The 22,522-nt window shown below is 37.5% G+C and overlaps 1 long non-coding RNA gene across 6 annotated transcripts in view; it reads right to left on the bottom strand.

Annotated features, from left to right (window-relative positions):
* Positions 1 to 22,522, bottom strand: part of LOC140641194 (uncharacterized) — a 241,590-nt gene that overhangs the window by 24,215 nt on the left and 194,853 nt on the right. For all 6 annotated transcript variants that reach the window (XR_012037728.1, XR_012037733.1, XR_012037731.1 and 3 more), the window contains 3 exons: positions 8,012 to 8,044; positions 4,373 to 4,856; positions 3,466 to 3,650 (listed from right to left, as the gene is read on the bottom strand). This is a non-coding gene — a long non-coding RNA (uncharacterized lncRNA). The remainder of the gene's footprint in view (positions 1 to 3,465; positions 3,651 to 4,372; positions 4,857 to 8,011; positions 8,045 to 22,522) is intronic.

Here is a 22,522-nt window from a genome sequence, read left to right on the forward strand (position 1 = left end):
CTTCTCTGTTTCTCCTCCTCTACGTAACCAGCCCATAGGCCAATATTGAGATTACATCTAACTTTTAAATATCGAGTGTCTCGGGATCCCTGGGTGGCGCAGCGGTTTGGCGCCTGCCTTTGGCCCAGGGCGCGATCCTGGAGACCCGGGATCGAATCCCACGTCGGGCTCCCGGTGCATGGAGCCTGCTTCTCCCTCTGCCTGTGTCTCTGCCCCTCTCTCTCTCTCTGTGTGTGACTGTCATAAATAAATAAAAATTAAAAAAAAAATATCGAGTGTCTCTGGGTGCCCTTCTCTTTAAATCCTCTACTTGTTAGTTAACAAGCACATGCTTTACAGACAAAATGAGTGAGGTAAATTAATATTGACTCCAGGTTTTGTATGTAATACAATGACACCTAATTTGGTACCTCTAGCTCAGACAGTTCCTCTCAATGTCAGACCTTTATGTCCACCTGCTTCATGGATATCCCAGGCAAATATTTCATAGGCCCTTGATTTTACTCAAGTAGAATGGAACTCAGGCTATTTCCTCAAAAACTAGCCCTTGTTCTGGTTGTATTATCCGTCAATATCAGTGGTGACTGCTTTGGTCCAGAGCACTGGTTAAGATTCCAACAGACAAGGGCTCTAGTCTCTCTTCAAACACCTAACTCAGTTTCACATCAACTACCTGCTTAGCTTTGGAAAATATTTTTATGTTATCAACTGGATGAATGAATAAAGAATCAGCCCCCAAGTACATTTCCCCTTCATTCTTTCTCATTTTCCAATTACCGTTGGTATTTCTCCAGAATACTTTTTTCTCCGTCACATATGTCCTTGCAAACAAAACTCTGTTTTATAGAATGATGTGAGCTTCCAATTCCCCTTTCTCTTATTTCAAGTTTGGCTTTAGAAACCACAGCATTTCCTGACTAATGGTCTTTGGGTACCATGCCTCCAACCCTTAAGTTCCTCATCTAGCAATTTCCAAAATACTCTTCTTACACTGATGTTTCTCTAACATTTTATCTATAAAACATGTATTAGTTATTTAACAAAAATCCCTATCACTAGTTTTAAGTAAACTTTAAGTGTTATGATTTTAACTTATAAAAATAAAGTATATTTTGAAATTGGTATTTCCATTAATTTTCTATCAGTGGAAAGGAAAATATTGTTTCTAATCCTGCACCAAGATCTCAACATAATGCCAGCAATAAATAAGATTAGCTATAGATTAGGTAATAAGCATAGGTTGGCTTGTTCTATTTTCTTAGTCTTATAAGTCAACCATAATGGCAGAAAATCTATATAATTCTGGCTAAAATCTAAACACTGACCCAAAAATTATGAAGAAATTTCACATCAAATACACTTTCCAAGAGCATTTAAATTGGCAACCTCACCACATTAAAATGTTTTAATTCGCAAATAGATTTTCATTTGCTACATTGTATTTGTCCTAGAAAGTAATTTTGTGGCAGCATCTAGATATGGATGGAAAATATAACCATGACATATTATCAATTTTTTTTCTCTGATGAAAGAAGAAAACCATCAAGCACCAGATAAGAAAAAAAAAAAAAAAAAAAAAAGCACCAGATAAGAATCAAACTCCTGGTATGAGCCATTTGCTCCATAAATTAGTCTTATTTTAAATCTTGCAATACTTAATCTGCACAGAGTAAAGTCATGATGTACCTGCTTTTAAGCAAGAAGTTTAGCCTTTTCAAGATTCAAACATATCAATAGGATTCATCATTGTACTAAACCTTGAAAATATTAGCATAAAAAATTTCAAGAAGAATATTTTATATCATCTTTCTTTCAAAAACTGGTGAGAGTACCTGTTTTTCACTGACAGCCAGAGTATTCTAGCAAAAACAGAAAACAAAACAAAACAAAAACAAAACCTCAGTCTTACACAATCTCCTTTTCTTTCTTCTCACACTGAAAAGAAGTATAAACGCTCACAGTAATGTGGTTGTATTCATAATTTTTACGATTTCATTTCATGGCGCAGAGAAATAAAATTGCTTCCAATCATTTACTGTGAATAAAGCTGTCCATTCCCAGTGTTCAAAGCAATTCACCCACTAATGCTATTCCTATCTGTACAAGTGGCTCCTGCTCTCCTGGGCCAGTCTCAGGACACTCTATTCTGCAGCACTTTTCAAATATAATCATTGACAATTTTTTTAAATTTCTGTAGCGATATATTTAGTATAACCAAAACAGAGACTCACTGAGCACTTTTCTCTTTTAAACTGACTGCATAGTTGCCAAAAATGTGTTCATGTGTAGCACATCACTGATTTTGTCCAAAGAAACTGTTAAGTGTTTAGTAAGTGCATGATGATAAATGCCTTTTAAATCAGAGTTCCTTGATATTAGGCAACACCCGATAATATTATTTGATTTAAAACTTGTAACCTGGGGATCCCTGGGTGGCTTGGCGGTTTGGCGCCTGCCTTAGGCCCGGGGCGCAATCCGGGAGTCTCGGGATAGAGTCCCACGTCGGGCTCCTGGCATGGAGCCTGCTTCTCTCTCCTCCTGTGTCTCTGCCTCTCTCTCTCTCTCTCTCTCTCTCTCTCTCTCTCTCTATATATATATATATATATATATATATAAATATAAATAAATAAATCTTAGAAATGAATGAATGAATAAATGAATAAATAAATAAATAAATCTTAGAAATGAATGAATGAATGAATGAATGAATGAATGAATAAATAAATAAATAAATAAATAAATAAATAAATAAATAAATAAATAATAAAAAAATAAAACTTGTAACCTGTGGGCAGCCTGGGTGGCTCAGCGGTTTAGCACCTGCCTTCAGCCCAGAGCGTGATCCTGGAGACCTGGGATCGGGTCCCACTTCCGGCTCCCTGCATGGGGCCTGTTTCTCCCTCTGCCTGTGTCTCTCCTCTCTCTCTCTCTCTCTGTGTCTCTCATGAATAAATAAAGTCTTTAAAAAAAATTTTAACCTGCAAATTTTCCTTTCTTTCTCAACATTAATTATATTAGTCCTTTTTAGGGCAATATAGCATGACATACTTTTTTTGGACAAATGTAGTATCAAAAAAAATCCCACAGTACATTTTGTGTCTTCTTGAGTTAACAAGATTCAAGAATTTCCTATGCAATGTCAATTTTTTTCTTTCTCCCAAAGATTTGAGTTTCTCCAGCTCTCTAATTTCACCAATTCCCTCTTTCTTCCTTCTTGTCACCGAAGTTTGTGGTTGCTGTGCTCTGACAGCTTAGAGATCTCAGCAGTTCTCTGAATAAACATAATCTTATTCCAATTCCTAGTTTAGAAGAATCTAGATAGATTTGATTGATTTACCAGTACTTCGAAAAGAGTATAATAAATAGGGCTTTTGTATTTGACAGAATCCTAGAAATAGATTGCTGATCCTATGAAATTACATTTTCACATATCCATCTGAATATTCATTGTATCTTTTATCTTACCTGTAGCTTTCTTTTTGGGCTGCTCATGTGAACTTGTTACAGCTGATTACTTATTTTTCTGAGAACACACAGGTTTATGTTCTATATCCATCCATATATTTACTTTACATTTTTTCTCATGGCATTTATGCTGTCATACTGCATTTTAACCAATTTTCATCAATGAGGGCTAAAATGCAAAGCAACTATAAAAAGAAAACATGAACTTAGCTTCTGCAGTAAGCAAATGGTAAGCAAACACTTTAGCCAAAACAATGTGCTCTAATAACTGAATTCAATCCAAGATGAACTGACCAACACAGTATGTGTAGCGCATACAAGACTGTAAGAAAATACCAGAATTTCTGAATATCTAAGAATTAATCTATTTCAAAGCTGTAAAATATATTGAAATGAAAGTATCCCTTTTTTTCTCTGCAAATATCAAATCACTCGACAGGCCAATGAGTATTATCAGGTATTATAGAATTATATGTGCAAAACGTTTGTTCCATACATTAATATAGATGTTACTGAAAAAGTGGCCCATGGTCAAATTCTTTTGGAAAATTCTAGGCTAAACAAAGTCTACAAGAGTTCTTTCCTAGACTCTCCATGGGCAAAGATTTAGCATGTGATATCGCCTAAGTTTAATTCAACCCAGAGCCTTTTTTCCCTTCTTATGGAAGTTTCCTTTGGAACATGGTTTGAGAACAAATTTCTTGTTTGTTCCTACAGTCCCAGCTGGAGTTAATTGATTAGTGGCTTTAATGAGTCTAAATGGGTCTCATGGCTTAGATTTATGCCCCCAGAAATCTGCTCAGGGGCTGGATAGGCATGTCAATTTACTTTTTTTCTGGAATCCCCAGTTGAATGATATTAACCATTGTTACTTCTGAAGAGTTACAATAGTATTTATCCTACTTACCAATGCACATGTGTTTCCTGCATCATTAAGATTTCATGCAGACTACCAGTCAATATCTTCCAGTAAAGGCACAGCTTAATTTTGTACACTCTCAGACCTCTATAAAGCTTCCACAGTAGGGAATTTGCTTCCCTTATCTTTTCTGTTTTGTTAAATTTATCCATGTACTGATTTTTTTCATCCTGGTACTGAGATTCCTCCATCTACACAGAAGTTTTTTTTTTCTTTCTGCCTTCCTTCCTGAATAATTTCTTCTGCTTTGTCTGAATCTGTTCAACACTTAAGCAGCAAACCTTAATACAAAAAAATGTCATTGCCTTAAAATCAAGATAGATTTTTTATATATATAATTATTTCTGGTTCTTGGGAGATAGTGTGAATTAGTGGCAAGGTGAGAGCCTTCTTCTGAGTTCAAATCCTACAAATTTCCAGTAAGAGAATTTTATGGCAGTTTCTTATCCTTAGTGAACTTCAATCTTCTCATCTGTGAAATAGATGTATAATAATAATATTGAAATATAGCTTTGTGATATAGAATATACTGAAAAATAACAAGTACATAATAATTCTTAATTACCCTCACACTTTTCCTTCAGGCACTAAATATTTTTGCAATAACTCAGACAAGCTATTTTGATCTCATTTACCTCATTCAAGAAAAGAGGTTAAATCAGATGGTACCAAAGACCCTTGAATGGCTATCCTCTGTGTTGTGAGCTTAAAGAATGTACCTTTCACCCCCTTCTACAGGAGTCCAGCCTCGTAGCATTGTACATACTTGGGAACTGCAGAAAAGTAAACACAGCATTACCTTGGAGGTCCCTGGAATGATTTCCCAGATACCCCAACTTGGTTTCTCTTGGATAAATTACAACCCTTCATGGGCTTCTCTAGAAACTCCTCTTACAGTCACAGAAACAGTTAAGTTTTATTTCTCCTTATTTCTCCTAGGTTACCTATGCTTCCCTGAAGCCCAGGAATTCCCAGAAATTTTATGAGTAATTCACATATTCTGTCAACAGATTTTGGTCACAAGTTTCTGTGAATATTGGTCAAAGTTTTCTGGGTACCATTTATTATAAATGATGAGTGGCTCTTCTGTTTCCAACTAAGGGAGTTCTAGCCCCTTTCACAGTCTTTAATGGAGTGACAGTTTCTACACTTCTCTTTTTATTATAGTATTAAGAATAAATGGGCACCTAGGTGGCTCAGTCATTTGAATGTCTGTCTGCCTTTGGCTCAGGTCAGATCCCAGAGTCTGGGATGGAGTCCTGTATCTGGTTCCCTGCTCAGCGGAGAACCTGCTTCTCCCTCTCCCTCTGTCCCTCCCCTCTGCTTATGCTGTCCCTCTCTCTGTCAAATAAATAAAATCTTTAAAAAAAGGTATACATGTAAACCACTGAAATAAAACTTCATTGGGGTGTAGATATACATTTTCTTTTCTTTTGAGCCTCTTCCAATAGAACAGATAAATGTAAACAGTGCATTTATTGCTATACTTGTCTCTAAAACTATTGCTCAAAATGAGGACTCTTCAGTGTAAAGTATCTGCAATGTTCTCTAATATCCCACATGATAGTGATTGGCTGTTCAATGCGGCCTTGAAAATTACATGGAAAATTAAACCACTCCAACTAGTGAAGATATATTAATGTAACGTTATATGTCTGACAAACTCACTCAAGCTAAAAATGATTAGCATTAAATCAATAAATTCAAGCTATTTACATAATTGTCCCACTCTTTTAAAAATCTGTTTTGCCACTCCCTTCTTGCTCTCCTTTCCAGTACACATATCACAGTTAATAGGTTTTTAATTAACTCACCAGCAGACAGTGTTTCTAGAAAGGTTGGAAACTACCTATTACTAATGGTAACTAACATGTTCACACACCTTCTGTATTCACATGGACTTGAGTGCACATCATCCAGTAAGGGCCCTTTGACAACCATTCCTACTTTATAATCAAAGAAGGTCATGTTCAGACAGACTGGAAAACATGCCCAAGATCACTCAGCTAATGAAAGGTGGAACTGAAATAAAAGCCTAGATCATCTGATCCCAATGTCTATATTTAGATATCATCTCTCAATTTACTACATCATAGGCATAAAAATTGTTTAAAATTGTTTCACTGGGGTGCCTGGGTGGCTCAGTAGTTGAGCGTCTGCCTTTGGCTCAGATTGTGATCCTAGGGTCCTGGAATTGAGTCCCATATCAGGCTCCCTGCAGGGAGCCTCCTTCTCCCTCTGCCTGTATCTCTGCCTCTCTCTGTATCTCTCATGAATAAGTAAATACAATCTTTAAAAATAAAAAAAAAAATTGTTCCATTTGATTCTAATCATTCAGGCCTCCCTGTGTTGCCCAAATGCTTTTGAAAGTTCTAGAAGAAATACGACCCCAAAAAAGACTAAGAAATATTATCCTCTGTTTTTGAAGAAGCTATATATTTATTTATCATGTCTTTATCAGTCTCTGATTGACTAAGTCTGATCATTCTGTCAAATAGAGAATATGTAACTATGTATATGGGAGTATTTGCAAAGACCCTTGACCCCGACCCAGGATATCTTCTCCACCATCTGTTGTATCTTTATGTGACATACTGAATCTTACATTATACAACCCACGTAAGAAATGGGTCACCTATCATCTATTATCAGGTAATATTTTACAGAAGGAAGGCAATAGACATCGGCCAGCAGACTCAGTAAGATCTCCAAACCAAAGAGAAACAGAGGTTGGGGTCTGTCTTATTTTGGTTTTGTGTGTCCGTGGCTGGCAAGCAAAGGTGTAGAGTATTATTTGGAGGCTGGAGGAAGGAGAAGAAGATAGCCTTGAAGAATTAAAACAGAATACTCAGTACAAAGGCCTCTACTTCATTACTGGCCTGGAGGTCAGCTGCTCTAAATTGAGTTAATTTTACAGAGCATTAACGCTATTGGGTGACCGTGAGAAATCCTGAGGCTGCTTGCCCTCTAACCTCCACATCACCAAGTGCACTAATTCAATATGACTAGTTCTCTTTTGACCCCTGTCTTTCTGTGCAAAGCATGGATCCTTGTATGGCCAGAGGCACTGGGTACTAGGGAAAATCTTTCTAAGAAGTCAATGTATCTTTGATAAAACAAAGGGTTCAGGATACCCTATGTTTCTACTCTGTACTTAAAAAAGAAAAAAAAAAAAGATGAATTGCTCAGAGCTTTGCATATGCTCTCCAAATGGACTAGCACACAGCACAATTTAGCTACATTTGGAACTTGGAGTATCGCACAAATTCAAGGCATTTGTCTCCTCTCTTTTTTCTTTTTTTAGGAACTTATATGTGACAAATGATGAAATTTTCAGCATGAAATTTGCTATTGGGGCTTCCATCTTTCTTTGTGATTTGTTATCAGGCCATGCTATCCTGCAAGCCATAAATAAAAATACAACTTCCATCTGCATTTCAAACTGAGGTGAAAGTATAAAAATTAAACATTTCATTTTTTTCTGAGTATCATTCACTCTCTGTGTGCTCCAAAAACAGCAAGACATACTTCCCACTGCCTTTCCTCCAGAATGATTTCTTGGAAAGGCCATAAGAATAACTTATTATTAGCACATCCACAACACGTATAATTTACAGCTCTACCTACCTATTTGGCATTGAAATGGAGTTCACATACAGCCTGAAAAAGAAGGACAAAAGAGCTTTCTAACTGTGTCAGCTACAATTAAGCACGTAAAATAAAATATACCCACCCCCTCCCAATGTATAAAGAAAACAACCTCTTAATTTGCACTAGAATCTGGTGATTTCGGTGACTGAAAAATAAAGATTAAATAAGAACAAAATCATCTAAATATCTATCAATATGTCATGGCTCATCCAAAAGGAAAATGGACCAGAGTAAAAACACTTCTAAAAATTAATTAAAACCTAACCTATCTCCAGGTTAGAAAGCAGTTCTTGCCTCACCTGGACATCACTACCACACCGTGTGTATGGATTTGTGTAGTGTGTGCTATGTGTTTGTGGCAGTGGTATGTTAGATTTTCTTCTTTGGAATTTAATTTCAGCAAAAGCAATCAGATCCTGCTGGGTAGCTAAATGAATCAACCAAAAGTCGAAACTTTTTTTTTTTTTTTACAAGAACTATATCTACATTCCAGCATCTTGAAACTATTATAAAAACACACGCCAAAAAAAATTAAATTAATCCCCGGTAGACTATAAAGGTTGCTGTTAATAATGCTCGTCTGAACTTAAGGCTTCATGGGCTGCATGCCTGTCGGAGAAAGAAGAATAGGGAGGCAAGAATTAGATAGAAACAGGGAGTGTACTTTCAGCTTCAACAGGTACAAATTGCAGATGGGAAATAGATCGTTAGCAAAATAAATTATGTCCTGCCCTCCTGTAATCTTTCACAATCTGTGTGGCAAAGATTTCACTGCTGACACTGTCAACATATCCTCAGCATCTGCAGTCATTTACTGTGACCTGGTGGGCAAAGCAGCCTTTCCAAATAACCAAACACCAGATTCTGCATAATGTAAAACGCCTTCTGCTTTCCCAAGTGTACAATGGAATTAGAAAAACAGAATGGGTCCAAACGCTGCATTTATTTAACAAGGTGGTTATACAGAGAGCAAGCGTTTAGGAAGTCTCTTCTTATTTTCAAACTTCAGCTCAGTTTACTCCAAAACAAACTCTAAACTGTTCCTCCAGGAAAGCAGTGCACAAATGATATTCCTCCCTGAACCTCCCTGAGCACATTGCATGCACGTGCGCGCACACACGCACACACACACACAATCTATACCCTTCCTTTCCTCATAAACAAAATAATCTAATTACTTTGCTCTTTTTCTTCTTATTCAAAGTAATAAAAGAAGAGCAAGGCCATTTTCTGGGGAAAAATTAGAGTCAATGTACAAATGCTTAGGAGTAGCTTGAAACCATAAAGAGGCATAGTTTATTTAAAATATATATATAAGTGTGTTTTGACCCATACATATTTATGAGTAGATCATTCTGAGTAATATTACCCTTTGGAGCTTGAGAGAGAGTCACAAATATGGTTGGAAGACAGTGTCTCTGGACTTGAACTGAGAAATAGCCTTTATGAGTAGGTCTATGGAAAGGGAATTATGTACAGGCCCAGCACAATCCCCATAGAAAGAAGCAAAACAACCACCATAAAAAATAAAATAAAATAAAATACAACTAATAACAGGACCTGAAGTGAAGCTCATTGCTCCTCAGGCTGACCAGGGAAAGCCCTTTGACTAACAGGTCATTCCTAAATTGTAGACCTTGAGGACCCTTCAAGGAGCATTCAGTCGACCCCTCCTGTTTGTGAATGATGAGGAAGTTTAAGGTGAGACTTATGTTTCTTCAAGATTAAATATGAAAAGTATGGCAAAACCACAAGAAGCCTAGTCTCCATTTGTGACACCAGTATCCATATGTGAATGCTCCATCCTTCATGGAGCTTAAATTCAGAAGAACAAGAGAGCTCAGTTGATTAGCTTTATTTAGGGCTTCCTAAGGATGGTCTCCTTAGAACTTGGAAAATTCACTATGGAACTATCATTGTGTTTTGCACAAAATGATCACTCAAATAAACACAGTATGATGATCCCAGGCAAAGATATGCTATCTTAAAGAAGGAAAGATTCAAAACCATTTGAATCATGGTACATTTCTAAACAAAAATGTAATTGATAGAATACTGACCATGAGAAAGTTTCTTTCTCTCACCAAAACCCACCTTCCTCACCCCTGAGACCTAAAGCTTAATATGTAAGAAAATGAGATGGGAACACCACTCACCCAGCTGTCCAGCATAGGGTAACATCACGAACAGAGGGGGTTGAGAATAACTAGAATCAGAGTATTCTGCTTATCATGACCTCAGGTTATTTGAACAAAAGTGTGTTGTCTTAAACTATCCAGTCTCAGGGTAATGACTGGATTACTCCTTACTCTCTTATTAACTTAACCAGTCATACATGAGACTCTTAGATAAACAGTGACATCCCCCTCAGCTACACAACATCAAACAGCCACATGTTGTCCCATTGTAGACAGACTGTCACATGTACTGCAAAAGCTGTCATGAGAGAGAAAAGTTATCTGAGTATCTGACAGCAAGACAGCCTTTTTGAGGGGAAGAGCACAGGGTCAGAGCCCTTGCCTAGAGTTCAAATATTTTTGTTAGAATAACAACCCTGACTCAACTGTCAAGTGTTCTGAATATATCGTCCTTAGTTGAAGTTTTTTCAGTGAGTGGTGAATCATTTCTGGAGCTAGAAAAGAGACCCAGTGTTCTAAGAAGTTTTTTTTCTTTCCATCAACAACCTTTCCTTTTTCAGCAAAGAGTTACAGATAACTCAATTATCTGGATCAACAATATTCTTGATAGAAAGTATATAAATCAGGAGGAAAAAAAAAAAACACCTGGTAATTGTAAATCTCCAGATTTAACTGAGAATAGTGAGGGATGAATGTCCATGTCTAGATCAGAGCTCAAATACCACTTCGTTTTAGCCATAGAAGGATGAACACTTTTTGAATCACAAAAACATGTAAGTGAAATAAGATCTGTCAGATGAAATTACACCTCTTTTATGTGAAGACAGTTTTAGTTTGTTTTTTTTTTTCTTTTCAACAGAGTAGGCTGAAACTAGAGAAATTAGAAAAATTGTAAGAAAGGTATCTCATGTAAACCAAAAAAGAAATAGAGAAAGTAAATCAAATTAAATAGACTTCAGGGATCCCTGGGTGGTGCAGTGGTTTAGCGCCTGCCTTTGGCCCAGGGCGTGATCCTGGAGACCCTGGATCAAATCCCACGTCAGGCTCCCTGCATGGAGCCTGCTTCTCCCTCTGCCTGTGTCTCTGCCTCTCTCTCTCTCTGTGTGTGACTATCATAAATAAATAAATAAAATATTAAAAAATAAAAAAATAAAAAAATAAATAGACTTCACCTTGCAAATGATATATATGATAAAGGATTAATATCCAAAATATATAAAGAATTCCCACAACTCAGTATCAAAAAAGACAAACAAGCAGCTCAATTAAAAAATGGGCAGAGACCCTGAACAAACATTTCTCACAAGACATACAAATGGGCCACAGCTCATGAAAAGCTGCCCGACATCACTAATTATCACAGAAATACAAATCAAAACCATAATGAGATATCACTTCACATCTGGCAAAATGGCTAGTTTCAAAAAGGCAAGACATAAGTATTGGCAAGGATGTATAAGAGTGCTTTCATGTGTTGTCAGTGTATAAGAGTGCTTTCATGTGTTGTCAGTGGAAATGCAAAATGGTCCAGTCACTATGCAAATCAGTATGGAGATTCCTCAAAAAAATTACAACAAGAATTAACATATGATCAAGCAATTCTACTTCTAGGTATTTACCTCCCAAAAATGAAAACATATATTCAAAAAGATATATGCACCCTTACGTTCACTGCAGCAATATAATAGCCAAGATATGGAAGCAACCTAAATATCCATCAGTGGCAAAACAAATCAAGAAAATATAGTATATATACACATATGATGAAATATTACTCAGCCAGGAAAAAGAAAGACTCCTTGCCATTTGCAACATCATGGATGCATCTAGAAGTTATTATGCAAAGTGAAGTAAGGCAGACAGAGAAAGACAAATACGGTATGATTTCACTATATGTGGAATCCAAAAAACAAAACAAATGGATAAATGAAAGGCAACAGAAACAGACTCAGAGATACAGAGAATAAGCTGGTGAGTGCCAGAAGGGAGGAAGAGGGGGATGGATGAAATAAAGCAAGAGGATTAAAGGGCACAATACTTCCCTTATAAAATTAATGAGAAAGAGGAATACATCGTAGAGTACAGAGAATAGAGTTAACAATAGATAACAACTTTGTGTGGTAACAGACGGTGGCTAGATTTATTGTGGTTATCGCTTCCTAACCTATATAAATGCTGAAGCACTATGTTGTACACTTGAAGTAAATATAATATTGTATGTTACGTACACATTGATAAAAAAACAGACTTCACCATATTTCTCACGTCTGATGAAGGTATCTTTCACTGTCATTAATTTGTGTTTAAGAGAGCAAGTGTGTATTTATCATGCATTAATAATGTTATTGTTGACATAAGTTATCATGGGATTGGCTAATAATTTCGGATTTATGGAAAGACCTATTCTCATAAAAGCAGTCAATGCTGTCCCAGCAAATAAGTCAGTCAACATTTTTCAAATAGGATTTTTCTCAAATAATTTTTTTAATCAAATATCCTAAATAGAATCTAGATACTTTCTTTTGGCTTTTGCCATGATAGGATTATAGCATTTTGATCTGTATAACCACATTTTGGTATCTACTAGGTCCACAACGCTGTACTCAGTATTGGCGGGTAAGTTTGGTAGTGGATTCTAAGTAAGCCATAGTTGTCCATCAGTACTGTTTGATGGCTGTGGCTGAATCTATTGCTATGAGCCAAGAACGGACACAAGGCAGGAGAAAGAAGCAGGGCAACAAGGGGAAGGAAGCACACTGAACACACAATTTGCTAGGAGCAACAGAGCATTGGAGCTGCTTTCTCATCCTGTGTGGCACTGCTGTTCCAGACCCAGAGCTTCAGAAGGGCCTGGGTGGGGCAGCCATGCTGCTGGGATAAGGCTTAATGGGCACCCCTCGGCCTGCTCCCTGTCTCCAGGTCAGATCTGGCATTGGTGAGAGGGGATTTGAGGGTTCCTCCTTGCACACCATAGGTGAATGGAAATGGATTAATCACAACACTTGCATGGCTCTCTTTTGTGTATTTATTTATCTGCTTATTTCCATAATGGCTTTAAATCCCACTTTGGGACTGATGTGACTTTTAGAAATGATCAATTCAGAGGCCCTGAGAGGAAAATCAGTGTCCAACAGGGACATGACAGGACTAACCAAAACTAAGAGTTGTCAAATTTGGCAAATAAAAATACAGGATGCCCTGCTACACAATGATATTTTTGGGGGGTATAATATGTCCCATGCAAAATTTTTTTTAAAGATTTTACTTATTTATTCATGAGAGACACAGAGAGAGAGGCAGAGACACAGGCAGAGGGAGAAGCAAGCTCCCTGTGGGGACCCTGATGTGAGACTCGATTCAGGACCCTGGGACTACGACCTGAGCTAAAGGCAGACGCTAAACCACTAAGCTATCCAGGCAGGTGTCCCTGTCCCATGCAGTATTCAGGAACATACTTACATTAGAAAAAAATCACTGTTGATCTGAAATTCAAATATAACTAGATGTTCTGTATTTATGTGCAACCCTAAATCAGAGCTTCAGAAAGTCTAAAAAAACAATACATTATTTACCTCTCACAATTTCCCAGTGTTTTTATATATAAAGCATGAAAGAATTGCCTTCTATTATATTCACCAACCCAATTATGTCAAATACAGCAAAATCCAAGAATATTCAAAGTGCAAAACAGAAGTAGAAAATTAGACAAAGTTAAATATTTTCCATTCCTAAACATTTTTTTCCTATGTAACTAAAAATAGGATTCTTACTGCAATTCAAAATCAACATTGAAAAAAATAGCTTACCATTCTCTTAAAAATACCTGTAGTATTTTGCCTTGAAATTCAAAATCTGCTCAAATTTAAGTTGAAAGAATCATAAAACTGTTTACTAAATTTGAAACACACACACACAAATATGAAACAATTCTATAGTCTATACAACAAAGATGAATCAAGAGATATTTAATTTCATTATCCTTGAAGCCAAATCAAATCATTAGTTGTAAGACTTTTAACTCCAAAGTCACCTTAGGGAAATGAAAGAGATTAATAAATATAAGTACTCTTGATATTATGTCAGAAGAACTAACAGCCCAATAGCCAAACTGAACCCTTTTCTTTTTTTTTTTTTTAAGATTTATGTATTTATTTTTATTTATGATAGACACAGAGACAGAGAGAGAGAGAGTGAGAGGCAGAGACACAGGCAGAGGGAGAAGCAGGCTCCATGCTGGGAGCCTGATGCGGGACTCGATCCCGGGACTCCAGGATCGCGCCCTGGGTCAAAGGCGCCAAACCGCCGAGCCACTCAGGGATCCCCCCACTTTTCTATTTATAGGAAGAAGAGAGAAGTTAAAAAAAAATCTAAGAAAAGAAAAAATATTTCTGCATGAACTAAAAATGTTATTAAAAAAATCTCCCATCTTATATCCACCACGTGCCAACACCATGAGACTCTTATTATGGGTAATACCTAATCTCCAAGCAAAGTACTCCCATACCTTGCCTGATTTACTACCTAAAACAAGGCTAAGAAGGGGCAAATGGTACAGTCTAGATCTCCAAATGTCAGAATGACAGGTATTATTTCTCTTTTTCAAAGGACAAATCATTGATGCAGAGAATAACAAAATTTCAAAAGCATTCTGGCATGGTATCCTGAAAGAAAAATAAAGTGAAACAGTAAATCCTATCTTGAAGCAGGAGCCTGTATCACACCACCAACCCGACATACAAAGTAAAGCAAATGGGACATTCAAACAGAAAATGGAAAGAAGAATTTTCCCACATAGCAGCTACAGGACCCAGAATCTTCTAGAATAAAGTCATTATTTTCCAAAATGAAGACACTGCTTCTGAGTCATATGATCCTAACCTATGGAAAACTATTCAACTTCCCTTTACTTCACTTGCCTAATCTATAAATAAGGCTGACAATAATAATATTTATTTCATGATTAAGCTGTTATAAGGATTCAATGAATAAATATTTGTAAGGTATTTAGGATCTGGCACATCTCATACACTTAAAAAGTGTTTACCATTTCAAAAAGTCTTGGACATAGGAATCCCAGGACTCCTGGTTATTCACATAGGAATCCCAGGACTCCTGGTTATTCACAAAGAAAAACACACATCATATGAGCTAATTGTGTGGTATGCTCTTCAGAGTGTTAACATATATTACATATGTGTACATATGTATATTACACATATATAATATACATATATTATTGGTTCTATTTTATTAGGAAGTAAAGAGGTTTTTCCAAGATCATGTGGCCAGGGGATGCCATCTGTAAACAACAGCTGGGTGTTTTTCTACAAAAATAAAAATAAAAAATCAAACTTTATCTTTGAGTTCACTTTTAATCTGGTGTCTTATCCAGGTTCCACACTCTTGCTTGGCCCACTTTTTTCTCCTCTTTACTTCTCAAAGACACTGCAGGAAACAGACAGGATGAGGGGAAAAAAGACAAAATATAAATTCGAACATGCCAAGTTTTTAGCATCTGACTTTGGCAGAGTCACAAGACCAAAACCAAACTGTTTGGGCACTTTTCTAAATTACTTTAAGCAACATAAATAGTTCCATCTACTTCATTGTCAGTCATCTTTCCACTCCAGCATGATTACAAGGTTCTCTCCTAAGGATATCAGTTTTTAAAATAATTTATGCAACTGTGTACAGCTTAACTAGGAGTTTAAATGAAACTTTTGATAAATGCAAGTAATTGATGGTAATTTACATATTTCCCAGCAATTATCTCTGGTGTAAATGGTCTGAGGTTCTCTGCTGCATCTTAAATAATCAGAGATGACAGTGTACACGTGGAACTCCTTAAAAGGTCACTTCAGGACAGAGATAAAAGTCTAGGTAGAGTGCCTAAGAAAATCTTAGTGAAAGCCCCAGGGATCCAAAGAATTCCATTATGATGAGCAAATGTGCAAAAGGCCTGGGCAACTCCTTTTCATAAAAATAAGTTACTTATTTGTAAGTATCAGTGAATCCCTAATATGTGCCAGGCACCGTACAAAGCATTGCAGACCATTTGAGGAGAGCAGAGAGACGTGAGCGTGTTCTACTCACATGGGTAGTAATGGCATTAGACCTAGTCTGGAGAGGCAAGGAGAGTGTCAGTACAAGGGAGGATTGTGCTAAGCTGTGAACTGAAATTTTGCAGAAGTTGGAAGGAGCAATATTCAATTTCAAAGAACTTGTGGTCAAAGGGATGGAGAGTAGCAGAAGTGGAAAGATGGAGTGGAAAGCTAAGGATAGACAAGGCTGGACAGGGAATAGGGCCAAGGGCAGTCATGACCCATCAGGTCCAAATAATGAATTCCGCCCCATCCCCAAGAGCACTAGGGAGTTTAAACCATGAGAGGAGGTAGGGATGGGCTAGGGTAACACTAGCAGCTTTTGGAAAGTTTGTTTTAGTGTAGACATACTGAATAGTTATTGTGGTAGCTAAGTGAGAGACGATGAGAGCTGGGGAAAGAATAGATGAACTTGAGAGAACAGGCTATACGCATGAGGTAAAACTGACAGGATGGGGTGATGGATGGGATGTGGGTATATTTGATGATGTGTCTCTCACACTAGGAACACTGTCTGGTACATAATAGCACTTAGTATTTGTGGAATAAATGTTGAATGAGCATATACAAGGATAAGGGAAATGAGGTGTCAAGGATGATTCCAGAGATTCTAGATGGCATATCTTCAATGGGTGATGATGCCATGCAGAGACAGAACACCTGTGAAGGCCAGGGTCGGGGAAGAGTTCATGGGTTCAGTTTTAATCACAGTGATTCTGAGATGTCTGTAACTCATGCAACAGAGAGGTCAAGAAAGCAGAGAGTGTGGATAACACGGAGCCAGGAGGAGATGTCTTACCTAAAGATACAGCCTTCTCAGTCACTTATTTGTAGGAAGTGACTGAAGCCTTAAGTATAAATCCTTTTGTGCTGGCAGAGACTAGAGAGTGGCCACTGAAGAATGTCATGGAGAAGCCTGTAGAGCAGGTGCAAAGAATATGATGGAAAGCAAACTAAGAGGCTATTTCATGAGGAAAGCAGTGACCAACAGTTTTGAATGCTATTCAAAAGTCATACATCTTTTTAATTAAGATTTTATTTATTTATTCATGAGAGACACAGAGAGAGAGAGAGGCAGAGATACAGGCAGAGGGAGAAACAGGCTCCATGCAGGGAGCCTGACGTAGGACTCAATCCCAGGTCTCTAGGGTCAGGCCCTGGGCTGAAGGTGGCACTAAACCGCTGAGCCACCCAGGCTGCCCCAAAAGTCATACATCTTAAAACTAGAACACACTCTTTGGATTTAGCAATAGGCAACTCCTTAGCAAGTTCAGAAAGAGATGGTTCAGCAGAGTGATGGATCAGAAGCCACATTAAATTGGGTAACTGGGTGAGTGTCAAGTGAGGAAATGGAAGCATTGTATAGAGCTAATGGGAGAGAAAAAAATAGTATGGACAGGAATGAGGGAGCATTCAGATGACCAGGCTATAGAACAAAGACAAGCATTCAGCTGACAAGAAGGTTGGCTATGCAATAAAGAGATAATAAAATATGAAAGTTACCTGAGAAAAGTCAACTCTGTGTAATGGCAATGTTAGAAATGCACTCAGTGGGAGATTTCAGCAGATTTGTCAAAATTTTGGAAGCAGATGGAATGACCAAAAAGTACCTACCTAGAAAATGGCCAGAAGCAACCTACCCTGAGAAACGCTTGTATCCGATTATATATTTCCTAACATCTGAGGAGAAAAACATCCTTTGAAGTTCCCTAAAAATGTTCTATAAAGGAGAAAAAATGCCTTAAACTTATAGACCATTTCCATATGCTTTTTATATGGGTGGAGATGAAGAAAGGGTCAGAATAACTATTAAAAATTACACCAATGGATAATTAGTCCAATGCTCCAAATATAGGGGGAAATCAAGTGATTAGAAGTTTGGGGATACAGGGTCTTTGAATAAATGTATTTGATCTAGTGCCCTTTGCCACACCACACCATACATCCTGTGACCCATTAAAATATATATTTAAAAAATATATAATTCTAATTGCTAAAGCAATTGCTGTACAGGTGACTGCTCTTTGTGGAAACAGTAGAAGATACTAGAACAGATACTCTAGTCAGAAGAGGACACCATTATTTCCCACCATTTTTCTTTTGATAGGTTGGATGAATGGATGGATATATGGATTAGTGTATGAAGAGAGTTTCTGCATTTGTACAAGAACTTGATGCCTTTATTTGCAATTAGTAAATGGTAAGGAACATTGTACAAAAAACAAGTCAACTTTCCAAGGTGCCTAAATCCATAGGAACCACCACTCCACTCTGTTCTGGTAGTGAATGTGCTAGAGCTTTTCCCATTAGATCAGTCAGTGATGTAGCACTCATCTGATCTACCTACCCAGGGATCAACCCTCTGATTTCTTTGGTTTCTCCTCTTGTGTAATGGGCTGATAACAAAATTTGGAATTGATTTTAGAGATAGGAGAAAAATTCTGTTCTTTTACTGCTGAGTTTAACAAAGAATCCTGCAGTGGCAGATTAGACATGTGGACCCCAGAAGTATTTGTCTTTGTAATTGTCCATTATATGTCTGTCTTCATCAGAGTCTCTTGAAGAGAGTGGCTTTGCCAGGACAGGATTCGGGCATTGCTGAATCCCTCGAGCTAATACCAGCGAGTTTCCATTTATCACATAAAAACCAAGCACTTGCTAAGATTTTAAATTAGAGTTTTAAATATTTTAATGATAAAAGGAAAGTGAAATATGCCCAAGTCCCAGAAATTGAGTGTCAGCAGAATAAGAAAACGAATCTAGAATTATTATCTCCTTCAATGAATTAGTTCAAAGGAAAGAAGCTGTAAACTAAAAGTTCCTTGATGATGAAAAATGTAACTGCTATATAATATACCCCAAAACTTACTGCACTGTCTCCTGCCCTTTGAACTAATTACAAGAAAATCAAGGGCAATAGGTCTGGGTTTGATTTTAAAGTCATTTTGTGGTAATTTAAAGTAATTGGGATTTTTTTTTTTTATGATGGTTGCTGTAAAGAAGAATATATAGCTTTGCTATTCCTTGTGACAGTTCTTTGAATTACATCTCCAGAATAAGAACTATGAGACATGGCCGTTAATTTATAGCAATACACCCATTCACCATCATGGACTGGCATTACAAATGAGCAAAGTGAAAAACAGGCTCTGGATAAAATGAGAAGTGCCTGTGAGTGCTCTTACCCAGCCCAACCTCATTTCTACCCAAGCGCACATGCACACAATTCTAATACAGCCCTCTGAAGCCAATCTGCATCTTGGAGCCAAATGGCAACTCATCTGGAATCCTGAGCACTAAGTGAAATGCTTAAAACATGCAAGAATCTTAATTAGTAATGGATCAGGAAAAAAAAATAAGTGTTCTATTAATAATTAGGCAAAATCGAAGCACGATGACAGATGTTCTGTCTGCCTGTCTCTGAGAGGCTTGCTGGGGGTAAAACTTGTCAGTCCCTGCCTCCTTAGCACAAATTGCATTTGATCTCAGGAAGGGCTCTTCAAAGCAAAAGAGTATAAAGATGTTTTTGGTATATTCTCTTCCTTCAGCGTCCCTGCTGTGTGGGCCCCACAATAATTAGACGCCGGCTTTTAGTGGAATGTCTTGAGTGTTCAATTAGGTCTCCTTTCTTCCTAGCAGTCCTCTTTCAATATGAATGAACACAAAGCCAATTATCCTTTAGAAACATGCTTTTGAATTGCATTGACAGTCTTCATACATGGTTGACAACTATCACCATGCGACACATCCCTTCATTCAGTTTTAGGGGAGAGAAAAAAAAAAAAAAACTAATGGCCTAAATTTTTGTATGAATCCAGTGAAAATCATGATGTTTGCCCCTGTCTAAACAGAGTTGTAGACCAAAGGCTTGTTCCTCCAAGTGTGCCCAGCAGACCAGATGAGGCGCTCATTAAGAATGCAAAATCTGGGGTGCCACCCCAGACCTACTGAACCAAAATCCAGGTGATGTGTACACACCTTCAAGCCTAAGACATGTGGATCTAACCCCAGCAAAATGTCTGTGGTAGCACACAGTGTTCAGGAAAAAACTGTTCCTGGGTCAGAAAGGCAAGAAAAACAAAAGGAAGAAATGGTATCCTTGTCTTGTCTCCTCACCAAAATATGAACATAAAGTGTGGAGTTCTAGTAATAGTAAAAGAAATAAGCCAGAATGAAACTGGTATGATATGCATCAGTGAGGCCCATAAGAACTTCCAATTCTCCTCTCATACTAAGATGATGGAAGACCTTCATTTCCTTGTATATATTAAGTGTGGGCATGGCTGAGTGACTTGCTTTGGCCAATGGAATGTGAGTGGGAAACAAGTCATGCCACATCTATTTGGAAGCATTTAGAAGCTGCTACACCATTCTCCAGGCTTTTTCTTCCACCACCAAAGTTCATGGAAGGACATGCTGATATGAAGGTGCTATGAAAGAAAGAAGGAAAAAAAAAAAAAAAGACAAAAACAGAAAAGGAGAAATACTACTCTTTTTTTTTTTTTTTTTTTTTTTGGTCTCATCACAAAAAAAAAAAAGAAAAAAACCCCAGCAAACTCCAAGTTTAGCAATATTTAAAGAACTAAGTCTTTAAGTCTGAATGTATCTCCACCAACACACAGAGGACAGCTGCCCCAGAGAGATGTCTTTGACCATCAGAGGATTTTATGGGAATAAAAAAATAAGCTTCGGAGATGCTGGGGTTTTATTATTGTGGCATAACCTCCTCTCTCCTAATGGAGACAACTGGCAACATAGGAATGAAATGGAATACAGAAAAGTAATCAGGACCCACTGGTCATGGAGGGCTACAGAGCTAAGAACTACAGTCCAGCCTACCCTCAAAGGCATTTATGCCCCTGTCATAGCCAGTGTAAGTGGGAAGTGCCTCAGACCTTCAATTTTGGCACTGCACAGCTGCATAATGCAACATAATATCTTGTGCGACAGCCTATAGAAGGAGGAACTAGTCCTTTCTTGGTTTAGAAGAGAATAAAGTGGCTCTAATATAATTCTGAACCTCTTCTTTCTTCCTAAAAATACCCAAATATACTCCTTTGTATTCATGGCAAGTTTTACCCATCTGTTTCTGAGGCGCTTAGAAGTGTCTATAGGTTTTGGATGAGGCAAGCACGTCACTGGAGATGATTCCTTTCCTAAAGAACATGAATATGCCTGGATAACAAGAGTACAACTATACTCACTTTCCCTGATTACTTTTTATCCACCACACATTCACTTTTAACGGAGACAGAAGATGACTTGCAACTCATCCTCATTTTTCAAAGCACTACATGGCACTGCTAGTGATACTGAAATATCTGATGGTGTCAATGGACTCTCTCTGGGCTCAGAGAATTTAATCTCATCTAGAGAATTCCTGCTATCAAGCCCAGGAAGACCATTCTATGTACCCCTACCAAAGATCTGCTGACATTACATGGGAACAATTTTAAAATGCTGAATGAGATGCTGCATTTGTATGCATTTCTAAAAATTCATAGCTGAAAGATACCATACTTTACAATTAAGGCATCTATGCAGGAATACACAAGTACCCACTGGATATCTGTTCCATCAGGCGATGCCATTAGAGGGAGAAATGTTGATAGAAGAGAAATAGTGACACAAGAAGAAGACAAAGAAAGTCCTTATTAAACTGAACTCTGCCATGAACTTGAGTAGGTTTGAACATAGAATGTGTTATGCTGATTTGTGATGAAATCTAATGCAAACTTGAAGACACAGAACATGGTTCTTTGATCCAAGTATTGTGTTGAAATGCGACCTGATTAATATGACAAAAAAATACTAAACACAGATCAAGGAAATTTGTTCTAGGTGTGAAAATGATAACATAATTATTCTATTAAAGAGGAGACTTTGACTTCTAAAGATATGCTGAAAAGTTTTTAAGTGAAATGGTTATGGAGTCTAGCCTTTGCGTTGTCATTATCTGAGCAGAGGTGGGGTGAATGAGGGTCTGTACACATAAAATAAGATTGGACAGTCATGATCTCTGCTGAGCTGGATGATAAGTATCTCAGATTCACAGTACCTTGCTCTCTACCACTATAAAAAGGAAAAGAAGATTAAATAACAAACCAAGGCCTATGAATTATTTATTGCTTGACACAACAAGCTCTTGACTGACAAATCACAATGGGTCAGCCAGGGAAACGTGCACAAGTGAGCCTTGTCTCCCTATTACTTTCCCTGCCTGTCCTGCACACTGGATTGTTACTGAT

The sequence above is a fragment of the Canis lupus genome, chromosome 10, assembly GCF_048164855.1.
Source record: "Canis lupus baileyi chromosome 10, mCanLup2.hap1, whole genome shotgun sequence".
NCBI lineage: Eukaryota > Metazoa > Chordata > Mammalia > Carnivora > Canidae > Canis > Canis lupus.